The 19,607-nt window shown below is 46.2% G+C and overlaps 2 non-coding genes across 2 annotated transcripts; both read right to left on the bottom strand.

Moving 5' to 3' along the window:
• Positions 1–1,092: 1,092 nt before the first annotated feature.
• Positions 1,093–1,183, bottom strand: trnar-ucu (transfer RNA arginine (anticodon UCU)). The gene is given in 2 exon segments: positions 1,093–1,128; positions 1,147–1,183. It is a non-coding gene; the product is annotated as a tRNA-Arg (tRNA).
• Positions 1,184–19,258: 18,075 nt separating this feature from the next.
• Positions 19,259–19,341, bottom strand: trnal-uaa (transfer RNA leucine (anticodon UAA)). Its single transcript has one exon. It is a non-coding gene; the product is annotated as a tRNA-Leu (tRNA).
• Positions 19,342–19,607: the final 266 nt, after the last annotated feature.

Below are 19,607 nucleotides of genomic sequence, written 5' to 3'. Positions count from 1 at the left end.
ATCTACCTTCAAGGTCACCTTGACCTGCCGCTTGCTGGTCCAGATCCCAAAGGGGTCCTTGACATCAGTGCTGCTGCCGGCCACCTCGACGTACCTGGCGAGAAAGGTGAGTACATCCACCACCGGAACATGGTGGTTGTAGAGGTGAATCGTCACCACCCGGTACCGTTGTGACGGAAGCGTGAAGAGCGGCTCCGCTGTGAGGATCGACAGTGGCGCCCGGTCCCCTTTCACCTTGAACGCCTTCAGAAACTTGATGCATCCCGCCACGTTCCGGAACGTCACGTCGAAGTATCCACTGCTGGGGAAATCCTGCAGGCAGAAGACGTCCGTCGCTTGAAATCCGCAGCAATCGAAGAGAAATTTCTTGATGAAGAAGGTGCGATCGACTGGTGCATCTCCTTCCTTGTCCTTCACGACCACCCGAACAGTGTTGCGCACTCCCTGGCCCGAAACTCGAAAATTGGTTATAGCCATTTTACTCAAAGTTCCCCCAGGATCAAAAGGCAATGATCATGGTCTCTTCTCAATCAAATAAGCACTGATAAGAACAGATACTACACTTGCTGCAGATGTGTTTGCTCTGGATCACACTGGCATCCAGGAGCTCCCACATGCTGCAGCTGTGACACATCACCTGTCCTGTCATCCTTAACGTGTTTCAATTAACTACTTAATTATTTTATTCAATTGTTTATTTTATTGTATATTTTATTAAGCTTACTACTAGTTTGTTTACTATTTTAAACATTAGGACTAAAATGGACCTTAATCACTTACCAGATGCGCATCAAGCAGGTCGGTTCTTCCAAACCAATCAACTACCTGCTTGCCTGTGATGTCACAGCTTACCAGATCCTCACCAAACAGCTCCTTCCACTGCACCGAAGTAAGAACCAAATCCTGTATCCTCACCCCAGCGGCTCTCTGTTTCCCTGCTCTCACTCTCCATTGTGATGTCACCCCTTGATTTTTTTTACCCCTGCTCCGCTCCTGCCGTGCTCCACCTCTCTCGCTCTGTCTCTGAGTCGGTGCTTTTGACACACTTGTTTACTCTGTTCCGTTGTGCTCTTCTGTCTCTGGTCCAAAATCTGACTCTGGTGGGATTTGAATCCACAACCTTTGAATGCCTTCTTTATCATTATTTAGAAGTCCAACACGCTATCCATTGCGCCACAGAGCCACACATATTTTGAACGACATCACCAAGGCCTTTGAACTTGTCAGCAGAGACTTACTCTTCAAACTGCGATGGAAACTCGGCTGCCCTCCTGAACTCTTGGGCATCATCTCTTCTTTCCACGAGAACATGCACAGTTCCATCAGTTACAATGGAGCAACATCAGACACTTTCAAGATCAGCAGTGGGGTAAAGCAGGGCTGCGCGCTGGCGCCAACTCTCTTAAGAAAAGAGGAACATAGGAGTAGGCCATTCAGCCCATCGAGCCTGATGATCATGGCTGATCATCTACCTCTATCTGCCCCTTTCCCGTGCTATCCCCATATCCCTTGATGTCATGAGTATCAAGATTTCTAACAATTTCTGTCTTGAACATGCTCAATGATTGAACTGCCACAGCTCTCTGGGGTAGAGAATTCCAATGATTCACCACCGTCTGAGTGTAGAAATTCAACCCTATCTCAGTTTTAAATGGCCTACTCCTTATTCTGAGACTTGGTCCCCTGATTTTAGACTCACCAACCAGGGCAAACATCCTATCTACATCCACACTGTCACACCCTGTAAGAATTTTATCAGTTTCAATGAGATCACCTCTCATTCTTCGAAACTTTAAGGAATACAGGCCCAGTTTCAGTCCCACCATCCCAGGGATTAGTCTGGTGACCCTCTGTTTCACTCCCTCTATGGCAAGTATATCCTTCCTTAGATGAGGAGACCAAACTATACACAATACTCCAGCGCGGTTTCACCATGGCTCTATACAATTGCAACAAGACATCTTTACTCCCGTACTCAAGACCCCTCGTGTGAAGGCCAACATACCATTTGCCTTCCTAATTGATTGCTGCACCTGCACAAGAGCTTTTAGTGTCTCATGAACAAGGACACCCAGGTCCCTTTGGACATCAACACTTCCCAACCTCTCACCATTTAAGAAATACTCTGTCTTTCTGTTTATTCCACCAAAGTGGAAGTGGAGGGGTTTCCTGTATCGAGGCTTCTTGGTCTACGCTGGGCAGCCCAGAGTTTGCCGCACCTGTGGCAAATCTGGTCACATGGCAGCCAACTGCACTTATTCACACTTATTCACATTATATTCCATCTGCCATGTTCTTTCCCATTCACTTAGCCTCTCCAGGTTCCCTGGAAGCCTCTCTGCATCCTTCCCACAGCTCACACTTCACCTAGCTTTGTGTCATCTGCAAACTTGGAAATATTACATTTAATCCCCACATCCAAATCATTTATTTCGGTTGTTAACAGCTGTGGCTCCAACACTGATCCTTGCAGTACCCCAATAGTAACAGCCTGCCATCCTGAGGAGGACCCGTTATTCCTGCTCTCTGTTTTCGGTCTGTTAACCAATTCTCAATCCACACCAGTATATTATCCCCAATCCTATGTGCTCTAATTTTGTTTACTCACCTCCTGTGTGGGACATTACCAAAGCATCCACTGGTTCTCCTTTATCTGTTCTACAGGTAACATCCTCAAAAAACTCAACGGGTTTTTTCAAGCCTGTTTTCCTTTTCATAAATCTATGTTGACTCTGCCCAATCATATCATTATTTTCTAACTGTCTAGTTATCACATCCTTTATAATTGGTGTATTCTTCTCCATGCTGCTATTGTACACTTTCAGTGACTCAGATGGGGGTGTTCACCTGTATATCAGAGCTGACGACAAGCTGTTCATCTTGGCAAGACTCCACTTGGACGTAGAGACTTGGACGTAGAGACTCCACTTTCCATCAACATTGACAACCTCACTTTGGAGGTTGTCAACAGTTCACATACCTTGGATCAACAATCACCAGCAATCTGTCCCTTGATGCTGAAATCAGCACCAGGATTGCCAATGCTGCAGCTGTCATGTCAAAGTTGAGAAGACGGGTGTGAACCGACAGCAAACTGACCGAAAATACAAAACTCCATGTGTACCAGGCCTGTGTTCTCAGCACCCTCCTTTACAGTAGAGAAGCATCAACAACTTATACAAGCCAAGAAAAGCAGCTGAACAGCTTCCACCTCCACTGCCTCAGATGGATATTGGGCATCTCCTGGCAGGACAGAGTGCCGAATGAGGAAGTACACCAGCGTGCAGGGATCCGCAGCATGTTTGCCCTCTTGAGTCAGAGGCGGCTCTGTTGACTGGGCCAAATGAATGACAGTCACATTGCCAAATACATGCTCTGTGGTGAGCTTGCTATAAGCACAAGACCAACAGGTCAGGGAAAAAATCAAGTCATTTGGAGAGGTTTGAGTTAATTAAGGAGAGTGGGCATGGATTTATAAATGGAAGTTCATGCTTGATGAATCTAACTGCATTTTTTGATAAACTATCTGAGAAAGTTGATGAAGGGAATGCAGTGGATGTTGTTTATGTGGATTTTACAAAAGCATTTTATAAAGTACCACATAAAAGGGTGGTTAACAAAATTGAGGTTCATGGATTAGGAGGGTCAGTGTCCATTTGGATAGGAAATTGGTTTAAGGACAGAAAACAGCGAGTCATATGAAATGGTTCTTGGTCAGACCGGAGGATAGTCGACAGTGGTGTTCCCCAAGGGTCAGTGCTAGAACCATTGCTTTTTATTGCTACAGATTAATGACTTGGATCTTGGAATATCGAGTAGAATCTCAAAATATGCCGATGACACCAAACTTGGAGGAGTGGCAAACAGTGAGGATGATATGAACTGCCTGAAACAGGATAGTTATCGGCTAGTAGGATGGGCAGAAAGGTGGCAGATGGAATTTAATAGTGACAAGTGTGAGGTGATGCATTTTAGCAGAAGAAATAGGGAGAGGCAATATATACTCAATGCTACAGTTCTGAAGAGTGTGCTGGAATAGAGGGACCTGGAGTACATATCCATCATTCTTTGAAGTTATCAAGACATATTGCGAGAGTGGTTAACAAAGCATGTGGGATCTTGGGCTTTATAAATAGAGACATTGAGTACAAAAGCAGGGTTGTTATGCTGAACTCTGGTTAGGCCCCAATTGGAGAGTTGCATCCAGATCTGCTCACCAATCTTTCGAAAGGATGTGCGGATTCTTGAGAGGATGCAGAGGAGATTTACCAGAATAGTTCCAGGGATGGAGGGTTTTAGTTTCAAGGTTAGGTTAGAAAAACAGGGTTTTTTCTGCCTGTATCAAAGGAGATTGAGGGGAGAATGGATAGAGGTGTCGAAGGCTATGACAGTTTTAGATAAGTTGGCAAGGAAAAATTGTTCCCATTAACTATTGGTACAAGGACTAGGGGATTCAGATTGAAGGTTTTGGACAAGAGACGCAGGGGGAATGTGCGGAAGAGCTTTTTTACACAGTGATTGGTAATGATCTGTAACTCGCTGCCCCCGAGGGCGGAGGAAGTGGAGACAATCGTTGGTTACAAAAGGAATTTCTATGGGCATTTGAAGGAAATAAATTTACAGGGCGAGGGGGATCGAGCAGACGAGTGGGACTGACTGGATCGCTCCATGGAGAGCTGGCCTGTACTCGATGGGGCGAATGGCCTCCTTCTATACCACAAATGACCCAATGACTCGATGAGTCTATGTCACTCTCAGAATCAAGACAACAGAGTGACAGATTTAACACAACATTATAACATATGTTTGGTTTGACAAATTCAATAATAACTCGTCTCCACTCCTAGTATTTCTAAATCCCACACATTCACGATAATGTGAACAATTATTTCCTGTTGTGTCTCTCTCACATTTGTAAACTTCACTATATTGGAGTGAGGTGACATCTACTGGCGGGAAGCAAGAACTGCAATCAAGCAGCAGAAACTCCACAGTCTGTCAGGGTGAAAGAAACATTGCAATATGAGGAAATAGTGAAGGGGTTTGATCGGGTTGATGGAAACAAGATTCCACTTGTGGTATCGTATGAAGCAAGGGCCGGAAATATAAAATTGTCGTTAATAAAAGAAATGAGGAATTCATGAAAAATGCATTTGCTTAGAGAATGGTTATAGAGATATACAGCACTGATATAGGCCCTTTGGCCCACTGAGTCTGCACTGACCATCAACCACCCATTTATACTAATCCTATGTTGACCCAGAATTCCCTACCACATCCCCACATTTCTCCTATCACCTACCCTGGGGCCAATTTACAACAGTCAATTTATCTATCAACCCACAAGTCTTTCGTTGTGGGAGGAAACCAGAGTACCTTGTGGAAGCCCACATAAACAACTTGCAAACTCCACACAGGCAGTATACAGAACTGAATCGGGGTCATTGAAGTTGTGAAGCTACAGTGCTCACCACTGCACCACCCTTAGAATGTGGATAGAGTAAAAAGTGAGATTGGATGGACAGAAGCAGTCTGAAAAGATGGCTCAAACAAAAGGTGAAAACCCTGAAATGTTAACTCTGTTTCTCTCTCCACAGATGCTGTCAGAGGTGCTGAGTATTTCCAGCACTTTCTGTTTTTATTTCAGCTTTGTAGGATATTGTTTTGATCTGAAAAAAATGCATGATCGGCTGTGGGTGCCAGTGAAATTCCACAGGAGCGAATAAAAACCATGCCAACGGTGGCTCGTTGGTCTAGGGGTATGATTCTTGCTTTGGGTATATAAGTGATTAATATGTGAGAGGTCCTGGGTTCAAATCCCAGATGAACCCTTCTCTGTTGCCATTTTTAGTTTAAGGTCATCGATTGCTTTCAGCCTTCCAGAAAGCGGAATCGATTTCCAAACTGAGCCTGCTTGAGGACCGGGGAACTGGATTCAAAGAGCTTGTCGACAAAATTGAAATGAACAAAATATACAGATTGTCAAGTGGGAATATAAGGTTGAAACAGTAACTAAAGGCCTGCTCGGGTCAGCAAATGAAACCCGACCCAAGCCTGACAGCACCACATCTGACCTGGTCCTAGTCCTTTCATTTTATTCCCGTGCCCGAACTGACCACCAGAATGTTCAGTTAAACTTGCTTCCGTTTTTCACTTTTTAAGCTTGTGCAGGTAAGGCAACAAAAACTGTAACTGGACTTGAAAGGTTGTTTAAATGTGCATTAAGATTTGAGCTACGTACCGGAGGTGATGAGCTGAAGATTGTTACCATTGACTTTAGTGATTGTGAGGTCACTAGTTAAAGAGAAAGTCATGGAGTTGTGCCCAGACAGGTTGTCCCACACTGTATTGATTAAAATATTGCCCGAAGGCTAGAAAATATCATTATACATTCCCTAGACTCCTGCTTTACAGGTTGAAATACTTTCTGCAAGTTTATCCAGAGAGCAGGTGAGATGCAGAGACCAGGAAGGTCTTGAGTGATTAATTATTATAAAATATACATTCTTGTATTAAAGAGATTGTGCTCTACCTTCGATGGAATCGCTCACTGCAGACTAGTGCGGAGTGTTTCCCGCCTTGACGTCCTGGCTGTCACTGGATCTGGAGTCCAGGCCTCTGGATTACTGGTCCAGTAATCTTTGAAATTTCTCCCTTGATCTAATATTTTAATCTGGTAAGTCAGATTTTACAAAAAAAAATTAAATGATTTAAGACTGCTTCGTGTTCAGCAGTGCCAAATGAATAAAGAAATTCAAATATATTCAAAATTATATATCAACTATTAAATACTAATGCCCAGCTTTGAATACATAAAATGTCTCTAATTGTGTTCTGGTCTGGAATGGAATTCTTCAGTGTTTCTGTTTAGCTTGGATTGACTCATTGATTTTCTTGTTTTTCACTTTGTCGATGCCTTTGAATAATTGTGGATTCTTCTTCAGGGTGTCTTCTTTCACCAGGTAGTTCTGACCTCTGATGATGTTGATCGTAATCAGCTTCAATTTGCTGATAGATTTGGAAGTGAGCAGATTTCCTTTGCTTCAGTTTACAAGTTTAGTTTAGTTTAGAGATACAGCACTGAAACAGGCCCTTCGGCCCACCGAGTCTGTGCCGACCATCAACCACCCATTTATACTAATCCTACACTAATCCCATATTCCTATCACATCCCCACCTGTCCCTATATTTCCCTACCACCTACCTATACTAGGGGCAATTTATAATGGCCAATTTACCTACCAACCTGCAAGTCTTTTGGCTCGTGGGAGGAAACCGGAGCACCCGGAGAAAACCCACGCAGACACAGGGAGAACTTGCAAACTCCACACAGGCAGTACCCAGAATTGAACCTGGGTTGCTGGAGCTGTGAGGCTGCGGTGCTAACCACTGCGCCACTGTGCCGCCCTAAACATGGAACTCAGTCTGACGTGTGGACCCATGGGAGGATTTGAAAGCTGCCCTTGCATACAGTTGCCTCCATCCAAACAGAGGTACAGTAGAAGTGACATATTCAGTTCAGTCTGTCGATCATGGGACTTTTAATCTCAGGGTTGTGAGTTTGAGCGCCATTTAGTTTTTCCATTTTTTAGGCTTCATTAGCAGAGAGTACAAGGAGTGTTAGAAATGAAATTCAACAACAGTATGAGAAACGCTCTCTTTCATTCGGGACTCTTAACTCTCTGCAGCATCTCGCTGTGAAAGATTGAACTTTATCTCATTTCTTTTTCAGCTGGGAGTCAGTGCGGCTCAGTGAGACTTCTGGCTGTCTCCCACCTCACAATCCATCAGTGCTGAGAAAGCAATGGGAAATATTACTCATGGCTGAGTAAGCAGAGGACACCGATTTAAGGTGAATGGGAAAAGAACCAAAGGCAACATGAGGAAAAACCTTTTTTATGCAGCAAATGGTTAAGATCTGATATGTACTGCCTGAGAGTGTGACGGAGGAAGATTCAACCATAGCTTTCAAAAGGATATATGATAATTATCTGAAGGGAAAAAAAATTCAGGTTTTCAGGGAATACATGAGGATGTGGCATGAGCTGAGTTGCTTGTGCAGAGAGGCAGCACAAGCACGATGAGCTGAAACCTCCTTTTGTGCTGTAAGTATTCTGTGATCTATGATTCTATACAAAGTGAAACCAACACTCACATCTGAGAAACTGACAGGTACAGTGTAAACCGCACACTAACAAACCAGCAAATGCCAGGGACAGAGTAAAACCAACAGTCCTGGACAAGAAACTGACAGATACTGTGTGAAACCCAAAAATCACTTATCAGGATTTGGCAGTTAATGTGTAAAAACCTCTCTTCAATATCCATACTGCAAGGTACAAAGAAAATTAGGTCCAAACCCAGGCTCATACTTCGAAGACTGAGAGATAAAGAGCAAAACACAGACTCACCTACAAGAGGCTGACAAGTACAGAGAATAAAATAGAGGGGGTGCAGATTAAAAACACATGCATGTAACGGATACTGATAGGGATAGAATCAAACCCTTTCTCACACATGACACGAAAATTGGTGGTGTCGTAAATAGTGAGGAGGAAAGCCTTAGATTACAGGCCAATATAGATCGTCCGAGGCAGAGAATATAAGAGCAGGGAGGTTATGACGGAGCTGTATAAAATGCTAGTTAGGCCACAGCTGGAGTACTGTGCACTGTTCTGGGCACCACACAATAGGAAGGATGTGATTGCACTGGAGAGGGTGCAGAAGAGAGTCACCAGGATGTTGCCTGGGCTGGAGCATTTCAGCTATGAAGAGAGACTGAAAAGGCTAGGGTTGTTTTCCTTAGAGCAGAGAAGGCTGAGGGGAGATAAGATTGAGGTTTACAAAATTATGAGGGGCATTGATGGGTTAGATAGGAAGAAACATTTTACCTTAGCGGAGGGGTCAATAATCAGGTGGCATAGATTTAAGGTAAGGGGCAGGAGGTTTAGATGGGATTTGAAGAAAAAAATTTTACCCAGAGGGGGGTTGGAATCTGGAACGCACTCCCTGAAGAGGTGGTGGAGGCCGGAACCCTCACAACATTGAAGAAGTATTTAGATGAGCACTTGAAATGCTATAGCATACAAGGCTACGGGCCAAATACTGGAAAATGGGATTAGAATAGTTTGGTGCTTGATGGCCAGCACAGACACAATGGGCTGAAGGGCCTGTTTCTGTGCTGTATAACTCTATGACTCTATATCAGAAACTGATAGATCTGGACAAAAGCTGATGTTCACATAATGTTGTTGACAGATATATGGTGAAACTCACATTTTTTTTTATTTCCAAAATATACTATATTCATAAAAATCTGTAAAAATTACATTCCCAAACAGTTTAAAACAGCATCAAGTCAAAGAATACAAACAGTGCAAAGGTGATCAGTTACCTTCTGTACAATCATGGGTTGCCTCACAACTCTTCCATTTCATTGTCATGCCATATACATTTTTACATTTACAGCACACAAAATTTCTCCGATACAGTTCGAGGGGTTTCCCATGGATCCAGCCCCTCAGTTCAGCTTGGTGGGGGGACCTTACACTGTGGTCTTTCCCCATTGAGCCTTTGCTGCGGCTGCCCCAAGCTTTAGTGCGTCCCTCAGCCCGTAGTCCTGGACCTTGGAATGTGCCAGTCTGCAACATTCGGTGGTGGACAACTCTTTTCGCTGAAAGACCAGCAAGTTTCGGGCAGACCAAAGGGCGTCTTTCACCGAATTGATAGTCCTCCAGCAGCAGTTGATGTTTGTCTCGGTGTGCGTCCCTGGGAATAGCCCGTAGAGCACAGACTCCTGTGCTACAGAGCTGCTTGGGATGAACATCGACAAAAACCACTGCATCTCTTTCCACAAAGTTAACTCACATAGCAATAGCAGAAACAGTCACAAACCAAAAACTGAAACATACAGCGTAAAAACCCACATTCTCACACCAGAAATTCACGGCTACAAAGTGAAGCTGACTCTCTCCTCCCAGGCACTGACAGGTACAAAAGAAAACACGCACTAACATACCAGGAAATGAAATGTAGGAAATAAAACCTGATTATCATGTCAGAGATTGGCATTAATGACAGTTGTGGTACCCAGAATGCTCTGCGCTCCAGAATTTGCCTTGTCTCTGAGAAGGAGCAGGCGCGGTAGTGGCTGACCTCCATCTGCAGCTGGAGCGGAATATTCACAAAGTGCAGGGAGACCGCGCCCGTAGCGGGTGCACACAGCTGGAGCAGGGCGTCAAAGCCACAATAGGATGGAACAATCCCGTTTGTGTCCCTGCGGGTGGCGGTGAAGCTTTTCCCTGTGAGGCGTCCCGAAACTGCCCGCCAGCAAGGTCAACTGGTCAGAGAGCGTCTGTAAATGGATAGGAATTGGGGATTGGGCAGGGAGCGTCTCTAAATGAATAAGAATTGGGGATTTGGCAGGGAGCGTTTTTTTATCCGTTCGTGGGATGTGGGCGTCGCTGGCTCGATCTCAGCTGCAGTAATGTGTCCTGTTCTGGGCAACAGGTTTCAGAAAGGACATCAAAGCTTTTGAGACAGTTCGGAGGAGATTTACGAGAATGATACCAGAGATGAGGGGTTTCAGTTCTCTGGACAGGGTGGTGAAGCTGGGATTGTTGGCCAAAAATGTCAAGGGGAGGTGAGGAGAGATCTTTTTACCCAATAACTGATTCGGATTTGGAATGAATTGTCTGACAGGGTGCTGGAAACAGATTCAATTATAACTTTCATAAAGGAATTGGACAAATATTTAAAAGTGAATTTCTCCAGGACTATGGGGAAATAGGCAGGGGGTTGGACTAATTGCATCATTTTTTTCACAGATTCAGCACAGGCACAAAAGACCGATTGGCCTCCTTCTGTGCTGCATGATTCTATGAAATAGTGACAGTCAGGGCAAGTCTGTATAAGAAGGAGAAATGGAGACAGGTCAGGGAGAGCACATCACCAAAACTGGGAGATACTACATTGGACAGGGAGGGTCGGAGGGGGAGAGAGCACGTACATACAGTCAGAATCAGCACCTTCAGGGGAGGAGAGAGAGAGGAACCAGTGAGTGTAGAACTGAACCCAGCCAGAGTCAACCTGCTGAAACACCAGTGAGTTCACACTGGGGAGAGATCATTTACCTGCTCCGTGTGTCGGAAGGGGTTCACTCAGTCATCCAACCTCACTGAACATCAACTTGTTCACACTGATCAGAGACCTTTTCAATGTCCTGACTGTGAGAAGAGCTTGAAAAGCAGTAATGATCTGCTGAAACACCAACACATTCACTCTGGGGAGAGGCCGTTCCCCTGCCATGTGTGTGGGAAGGGATTCACTCAGTCATTCAATCTGCTGCAACATCAGCAAGTTCACATGTAACTGCAGGGGTTGGATTCTGCTGTTGTTGCTGCTATTCATCACTTTCAGAGACAAAGTCGGGTCTTACTTTATAACCAGTGTAGTCCAGAGCAAAAGCGTCTTCTTAATGTTGAGATAAACGGGAGAAGAAACCGGGAAGTGGCGGCGAGGATGGGGGAGGTGCTGCACCATCACTTTAATGGTGCACCCTCCCTCCCCCGGGGTCCTTGCTGCACGTCCGCCAGGCCTGGCAGCTCTGATTGGGGTCGTGAGAGCCCCTGAGATTCGGTGCAGCTGAGGCTGCGCTCACCCCCGCTCAGCTCTGTTGTGATATTTAAAATACGAAAGGCCTGTTGGACTGAGAGCTGATCTGGAATTTCGAAAGCAGCATTACTGGAGGCTCATTGCTGCTCAGCACAATCTCACCCCCGATCCTGGGAATTGTTGATTCTACACCCTGTAGTTCAGTTCTTCGCTGAACTAGAGGGGGAGATGTGTGAGCAGAAAAACAGAGCAAATTAAAAAACACAGCTGGACAGATGTGAAACAGGTCAATCCACTGTTACAATAACTCCATCACTGACTCCCTCCTGACAGTAACCAGCCCTTTCACAGAGACTGTGGGTGGCTCTGAAAAGAGCCTTTGGTTTATTAGATGACATTTTGGCTGCTTTACTTTTTCTGGGAGCTCTGAGCGCTGGTTTTCTTGGGCAGCAGCAAGGCCTGGATATTAGGCAGCACCCCGCCCTGAGCGATGGTCACGTCTCCCAGCAGCTTGATGAGCTCCTCGTTGTTGCGGACGGCCAGCTGCAGGTGTCTGGGGATGATGCGGGTCTTCATGTTGTCCCGGGCCACGTTACCGGCCAGCTCGAGGATTTCAGCGGTCAGATACTCGCGCATTTTGCAGCGCCAACATCATCACATTTCCGCAACAAATCCATCTTCGTGCATGCGTGAGAAAGCGTCATTGGGTATCTAGCCACCCCGTTCCCCCACCACTTGGCTGGAGGAAGTGGCTGAATGGGAGATTTTGAAGCTGTAGCTCTCCCCCCTCGGCAACTCACTCCAGGCCTCGACGATTCCCCCCCTCAGCCGCTCGCTCCAGACCTCGCTGCTCCCCCACCCCCCCACTCCCCTGGCCGGTTGTTCCTCGCTTCGCACCACCCCACTCTCTGGCCACTCGCTCCAGGCCGTGCCGCTTCCCTCCTCTCAGCCACTCACTCCTACGTCGCCCTGTCACTCCTTGCGGCCCTCCTGCTTCGACAGGTGGCGCCTGGTGAAGAAATGTGGGAGCGAGTGTCACGGCCAGAGCTAGCAGCTGTGGGCTGGGCTGGGACAGGGTGGGGGGTGGGGGTGCGGAGAGCGAACAGCCAGAGTGCAGAATTTCGCCAGTAGGGAGGAGGGAGAGAAAGCGAGTTGCAGAGGGGGGAGAGCGGTCAGTGGGGTGGGAGCTAGTAGCTGCGTTCGGGTGAAGTCAGTCCTGGTCAGTTATATAAACAAATCACAATAACGAATTGGCAGCACATTTTATCCTCTGCCCGATTTTCCTATCCATCGATCGGGGTGCTAATTCACTATCTTCCAATGGAAATTCAATCATAAAATTCCTTTTGTATTTAATAGGATTACTGAAATGTTAAATGGATCTGAGGATTACAGTTAGTATTAGCAAACACACCCGAGTGAATTAGCACCCCAATTGATGGAAAGGAAAATCGGGGAAAGTATAAAATGTGCTGCCAATTCGTTATTGAGATTCGTTGAGTAATTCGATTCTGCCCAACACTGAAATTGGCGGCTTTTTTGAATTCAACCTTTCTGCCAGGACGATAATTTAAGCCAATGATTTGCTGTATTTTCTAATTCGAGGCTCGGCAATTGGTTAAGACAAACGAATGGGAAGAGGGTGACCACTCAGAAGTGGGCTCTGGATAGCGCGGGCTCAAACTGCGGGAATTCCAGGTCCCTGAATGAATGAGCTGAAACTGATCAGTTTCACAAACCCTGTCAGTTTCAGTGCAGGAAACACCGTCTCGGGGGAAATAACATCACAAGTGGGTCTGGTTCCAGTGACCGATTTAACGGCTGCTGCAAAACTCCCGGATTCCCTCATTGCAGCGAAATCATTTTGAAATTCTACGAAAACAATGAGTGATTCTGGAGGAGTGATGTGGCTTTTCACTGAGGGTATGTGTGGACTGGGGAAATAACTAACTGTAGAGCCTCGTGCACTGTTTACACAGCCCGTTTAGAAAATCAAATCCACTGCACATCCTTGCTGCAAATGAAATGTCAAATTTGGGGATTCTAGTTTTGTATCTCGAACACAGCACAGATTTATTCCAGACAGTTCTAAACAGCCTATCCCAGCTCCCGTTTCTAGGTCACTGCTCTCTCTGTGAGGCGGTGGGTGGCTCTTAGAAGAGCCTTTGTTGTGTTTGCTGGAAAGGGTCGAGTTGTTCAGCCGCTGAATCCGCAGAGAGTGCGGCCCTGCCGTTTCAGAGCGTACACCACATCCATGGCAGTGACCGTCTTGCGCTTGGCGTGTTCAGTGTAGGTGACCGCATCCCTGATCACATTCTCCAGGAAAACCTTCAACACCCCGCGAGTCTCCTCATCGATCAAACCCGAGATCCGCTTGATCCCACCACGGCGAGCCAGGCGGCGGATTGCTGGTTTGGTGATGCCCTGGATATTATCAGGAAGCACTTTGCGGTGCCGCTTTGCTCCGCCTTTGCCCAGTCCTTTCCCTCCTTTACCTCTGCCAGACTTTCTTTTATTAATTTCCAAAAGAAACTTTATTCATAAAAATCAGTAAAAAAAAAATACATTACAAAACAGTTCCAAAAAGCACCAAGTCAAACAATACAAAGAGTGCAAAGGAGATCAGTTTCCTTCAATACAGGAGTGCGTTGCCTCACAACCCTTCCATTTCATTGTCATGCCATGTACATTTTACAGCAAACAAATATTTTCTGGCTACAGTTCGAGTGGTTTCCCATGGATCCAGCTCCTCCGTTCAGCTTGGTGAGGGGACCTTACACTGTGGTCTTTCCACATTGAGCCTTTGCTGCGGCTGCCCCAAGTTTTAGTGCGTCCCTCAGCACGTAGTCCTGGACCTTGGAATGTGCCAGTCTGCAACATTCGGTCATGGACAACTCTTTGTGCTGGAAGACTAGCAAGTTTCGGGCAGACCAAAGGGCGTCTTTCACCGAATTGATAGTCCTCCAGCAGCAGTTGATGTTTGTCTCGGTGTGCGTCCCTGGGAATAGCCCGTAGAGCACAGACTCCTGTGCTACAGAGCTGCTTGGGATGAACATCGACAAAAACCACTGCATCTCTTTCCACAAAGTTAACTCACATAGCAATAGCAGAAACAGTCACAAACCAAAAACTGAAACATACAGCGTAAAAACCCACATTCTCACACCAGAAATTCACGGCTACAAAGTGAAGCTGACTCTCTCCTCCCAGGCACTGACAGGTACAAAAGAAAACACGCACTAACATACCAGGAAATGAAATGTAGGAAATAAAACCTGATTATCATGTCAGAGATTGGCATTAATGACAGGAGTTCCGAAGAAGGGTCACTGACCCGAAACGTTAACTCTGCTTCTCTTTCCACAGATGCTGCCAGACCTGCTGAGTGAATCCGGCATTTCTTGTTTTTGTTCCACTATTTCTTCCCTGGCTTCTTTCAACAGCCTGGGGTACATTTCATCTGGTCCTGATGAATTATCCACATTCAAGGATGCTCATCCCATTAAGACTTCCTCTCTCCTTAAGTTATCACGTCCAATACTTCACACTCCTCCTCCTTAATAACAATATCTGCATCACCCTCTCATTCGGGAAAACAGTAAAGTATTCATTAAGGATATTGGCAACACCTTCCACCCCGATACAAAGGTTACATTTTTGATCTTTTATGTGCCCTGCTGTTTGTTTAGTTGCCTCTTACTCCAATGTTTTAATGCAACATCTTTGGGTCCATTGTCATTTTTTTTGTTCTTTCCTGCTTTTTCTTTGCTTTTTGCCGCTGCTCCCAAACGCCTCCAGTTCAGTCAAAACACAACTTGTCTGAAGAGGGATTCGAACTCACGCCGCCACTGGAGACTGCGACCTAAACGCAGCACCTCAGACCGCTCGGCCATCTTGACTGCCTGCGATATGCTATCAATGATAAGGAAATTATTCATTCTTTGTGAAAGTATTTGTGAGATTGTGGAAATGTCTTGAAGAGGAAAGACCAGCGGGAAAGCTCGGGCCAAGGCCAAGTCTCACTCCTCCCGGGCTGGACTGCAGTTCCCGGTGGGCCGTGTTCACAGGCTCCTGAGAAAGGGTAACTATGCTGAGCGTGTGGGTGCCGGAGCCCCGGTCGATCTGGCTGCTGTGCTCGAGTATCTGACCGCTGAAATCCTCGAGCTGGCCGGTAACGCGGCCCGGGACAACAAGAAGACCCGCTTCATCCCCAGACAGCTGCAGCTGGCCGTCCGCAACGACGAGGAGCTCAACAAGCTGCTGGGAGGAGTGACCATCGCTCAGGGCGGGGTGCTGCCTAATATCCAGGCCGTGCTGCTGCCCAAGAAAACCAGCACTCAAGAGCTCCCAGAAAAAGTAAAGCGGCCAAAATGTCATCTAATAAACCAAAGGCTCTTTTCAGAGCCACTCACAGTCTCTGTGAAAGGGCTGGTTACTGTCAGGAGGGAGTCAGAGATGGAGTTATTGGAACAGTGGATTGATCTGTTTCACATCTGTCCAGGTGTGTTTTCAGTTCCCTCTCTGGATTTCGCTCTGTTTCTCTGCTCACACATCTCCCCCTCTAGTTAAGTGAAGAAGTGAACTACAGGGTGTCAGAATCAACAATTTAATAAATCCCGCTGCCTTCGATTTGATAAATCCCGAGATTATCCCGGCACATTAACGGGAACTGGTTCAGAGCTGATGAATTAATTTAATAATGGAAGTGTCTGGGTTAATTCTCTGTTTTTCATTTGGACAGTTTGAATTGTGTTTTTTTTTTCTCTCTGGTGATCTGAGCGCCGCTTCTCAATGAGAATCTGCTCCCGGAACAGAGTAAATGCAGGAAGCAAGAGGCCATTCTCGGGCTGTGTGTTTCTCTCCTAACCTGATCTGTTTAGACCGCACTGTTCCCAGAGGACGGAATCAGTGCGAGTTGTGCACACACAGGAGCTGAGTCTCCTGCAGCGCTTTAATATGTACCTTCTCCCCGACCCTCCCTATTCTCCGGACACAGAGCTGTCTGTTTCCCCCGGCGGCGGGAGAGAGTCGGGGATTCTCTCCCCGCAGTGTCAGGGTCTGCAACCCTGGGGAACTGGCGGTTTCAGTCAGAGTGACCGAGCTGCCTTACATATCCTGTGTACTAATCTCCAATGGATTCAAATATTAGTGAACTCATTGGGTAATGTTTGTAAATAACCCTCATGTGAACGGACCCGGCTCCATTAATGCCTTCCAAATAAAACTGGGATCCATTTCTTTTCCCCAAATGCCAGCTAACGGATCCCAGGAGCGGGGTTGAGATTGTGCTGAGCAGCAATGAGTCTCCGGTAATGCTGCTTTCTAAATTCCAGATCAGCTCTCAGTCCGACAGGCCTTTCGGGAAAGTGATGTGACAAAACAGAAACCATGTGGCCGCCCCTCCAATCTAATGGGTTTGATGATGAACAGAGATGGCAGCTCTTTCCTTTGCTGATTTGGTGGCTCTGAAAAGAGCCCTTGTTACACTTGTTACTGAAGCTGGGTTTTAGGTGCGTTCCCCGCGGATGCGGCGGGCCAGCTGGATGTCTTTGGCCATGATGGACCGGGATCATTCTGGTGAATCTGCTCATTTTCCGGCAGAAGCATCAGTCGCTGTTTGAACTGTTTAAAGTCAGTGGTGTATTAGAAGCCAGAAAGTGAAGGGCAGTTCATTGCTCCCTGCAGCATTATCCGCCTCTTTCAGGAGAAAAGATCAGAAACCGCTCGTTTCTGTCAGTCCCCGAGAAGCCTGTGAGAAGCGGTTAATCGCTAATTTGTTCCTTTTACAGAGTGGAAGCTGATATTTGTCCCGTTTTAAATTGCTCAACCGGACCTTCCTCCCGCCGCTTACAGTTAACAGATTGACAAATGAAAACGATTCCTAAAATCGCGTCAGGATTTTGTGACGGTAAATACAGTAAAACAGAACATAAAATGAGAGGTTTTAAAATTGTTGCCTGAAAATTGAAATTTTCCATCACTTCAATTCCTTCCTGCTCTGGAATTGCCGGGCTTTTTCCAATTGGAAATTCTAAGCCAATGAGAACTTCTATTTACTTATATGTGATTCTCCTATTGGTTAAGAATTGGATTGAGAAGCGGGTGACCAATCAGAGACAGAGTCAAACTGTGGGGATTCCAGGCCCCCAGGAACTGAGCTGAAACTGTTCAGATTGACAAACCCTGGCAGTAGCTTCACACATTGGACACTTCACACTGAGTCATTCAAGGGCTGGTGTGAGAGAAGCTTCAGATCCTGTCATTACTCTCTGACTCATTATTCATCCAGATCCAAACAATTAGTAAATGTGAAGCAGTGAAGAGACTTTTCACTCTCACTGCAGAATGTGTCATCTGGGGAAATAAGGAACTATTATATTCGGAGATTCCAGGTACATTCCTCCCTGAACAAATCCATTCCTAACATTCCCGATCACAGCCTATCCCAGCTCCTGTTGTCACCCGACTCCAGCTGAATTGGAGAAACTCATGTGTTGGGGTTTGAGTTGTGAGGTGGGGTTTCTCCGCCAGTGTTACTGTCTTACAGACTCTCCCCCTGAATTTGTGAACTGAGACTGCACCGAACACATCCCCAGTTAGGGTGAGGGCCGGATATCCCTCTGTTTTATTACAGAGAGTGGGGAAAGGGCTGGGTGGAGGGGAGTCACCAGGGATCCTGGATTTACTCCAAATCATTTCCATGTGGAATCTGCAGGCGGGGCCTGGACAGGGATCATTTGATCAGGGGATCAGCTCTTTCCTGAGAGATGTGGGTGGCTCTGAGAAGAGGCTTTGTGTTCAGATGTTTACAAGTTTCCCGCGCTTTCACTTCTTTCCAGACCCTGCTTTCTGAGACTTCGCTGCTTTCGGCTTGACCTTGCTCTTCCATGTCTGCACTTTCTTCAGCGCCTTTCCGCCCGCCGCACTCTTGACTTTTTTGACCTTCTTCGCAGGAGACTTTTTCTGAAGCACTGCTTTCTTCACCGCCTTATTTGGCGTTGCCGCCGCCTTGCTGCTCGTTTTCTTGGCTGTTACTTTCTTTGTTGTCACTTTCTTGTCTGCTGGTTTCTTCACTAAAGATTTCTTGTCTGCTGGTTTCTTCACTGAAGATTTCTTGTCTGCTGGTTTCTTCACTAAAGATTTCTTGGCTGCTGGTTTCTTCACCTTCTTTCCCACTTTTCCCTGGGTTTTCCTTCTTGCTGATTTTGAAGGAGCCGGAGTCGCCCTGTCCCTTGCTCTGCACCAGGGAGCCTTTGTTCACATTCCTCTTGATACTTTGCTTGATCTGGGTCTTGATCTTCTCCTGAGCGGTGGCAGACCTGCAAGGAATCAACTACCAGCTAGCGTATAAAGCGAGACCAAGGCTCAGGGCCTTCAGTTACCTGGAGGGGAGTCGGAGAGGCAGCGGATCCTGTGAGGAACCACAATCCAGGAAGGATGAGAAGGTCATTGTCAGGGTACAGAGGAGATTAAGTTAAAGATTTACCAGTTTATAAGCAAGCGCAGAGCCAAGGAACGGTGCTGGGGCAGATCAAATAATAGGAAGCTGTGATCAGTTGGAAGGCAAGAGTGATTAAATGACAGAAGAGATGATGGTGCAAGGCAAAAGTTAGGGAAAGAATAAGTAACATTTTATCAGCACTGATACCAGGAGTGGGGTTTGAACCCACGCAGACACATGTCTACTGGATTTTAAGTCCAACGCCTTAACCACTCTGCCATCCTGGTACGTTAACCCACCACTGAAAATGAAATTTAATGTGATCCGGGTGCCATCTGGCCTTTTCCAATATAAAGTTATGACTCCTCTCCCATGCTAAATTGGACTCTTCATTATTTATGAACCTCAATCGGATCACCCCTCAGTCTAGGTTTCTCTAAGGTGTAGGGTCCCAACTCTTTTAGTCTAACTTGATAACCAAGATGTCTTATACTGGGAATTCGTCGAATGTCTCTCCTCTGTACCCTTTCCAAAGCCTCAATATCACCCATCA

The sequence above is a fragment of the Heterodontus francisci genome, unplaced genomic scaffold (assembly GCF_036365525.1).
Source record: "Heterodontus francisci isolate sHetFra1 unplaced genomic scaffold, sHetFra1.hap1 HAP1_SCAFFOLD_51_1, whole genome shotgun sequence".
Classification (NCBI taxonomy): Eukaryota; Metazoa; Chordata; class Chondrichthyes; order Heterodontiformes; family Heterodontidae; genus Heterodontus; species Heterodontus francisci.
The sequence above is the reverse complement of the archived record's forward strand: the minus strand, read 5'-3'. Positions and strand labels throughout refer to the sequence as shown.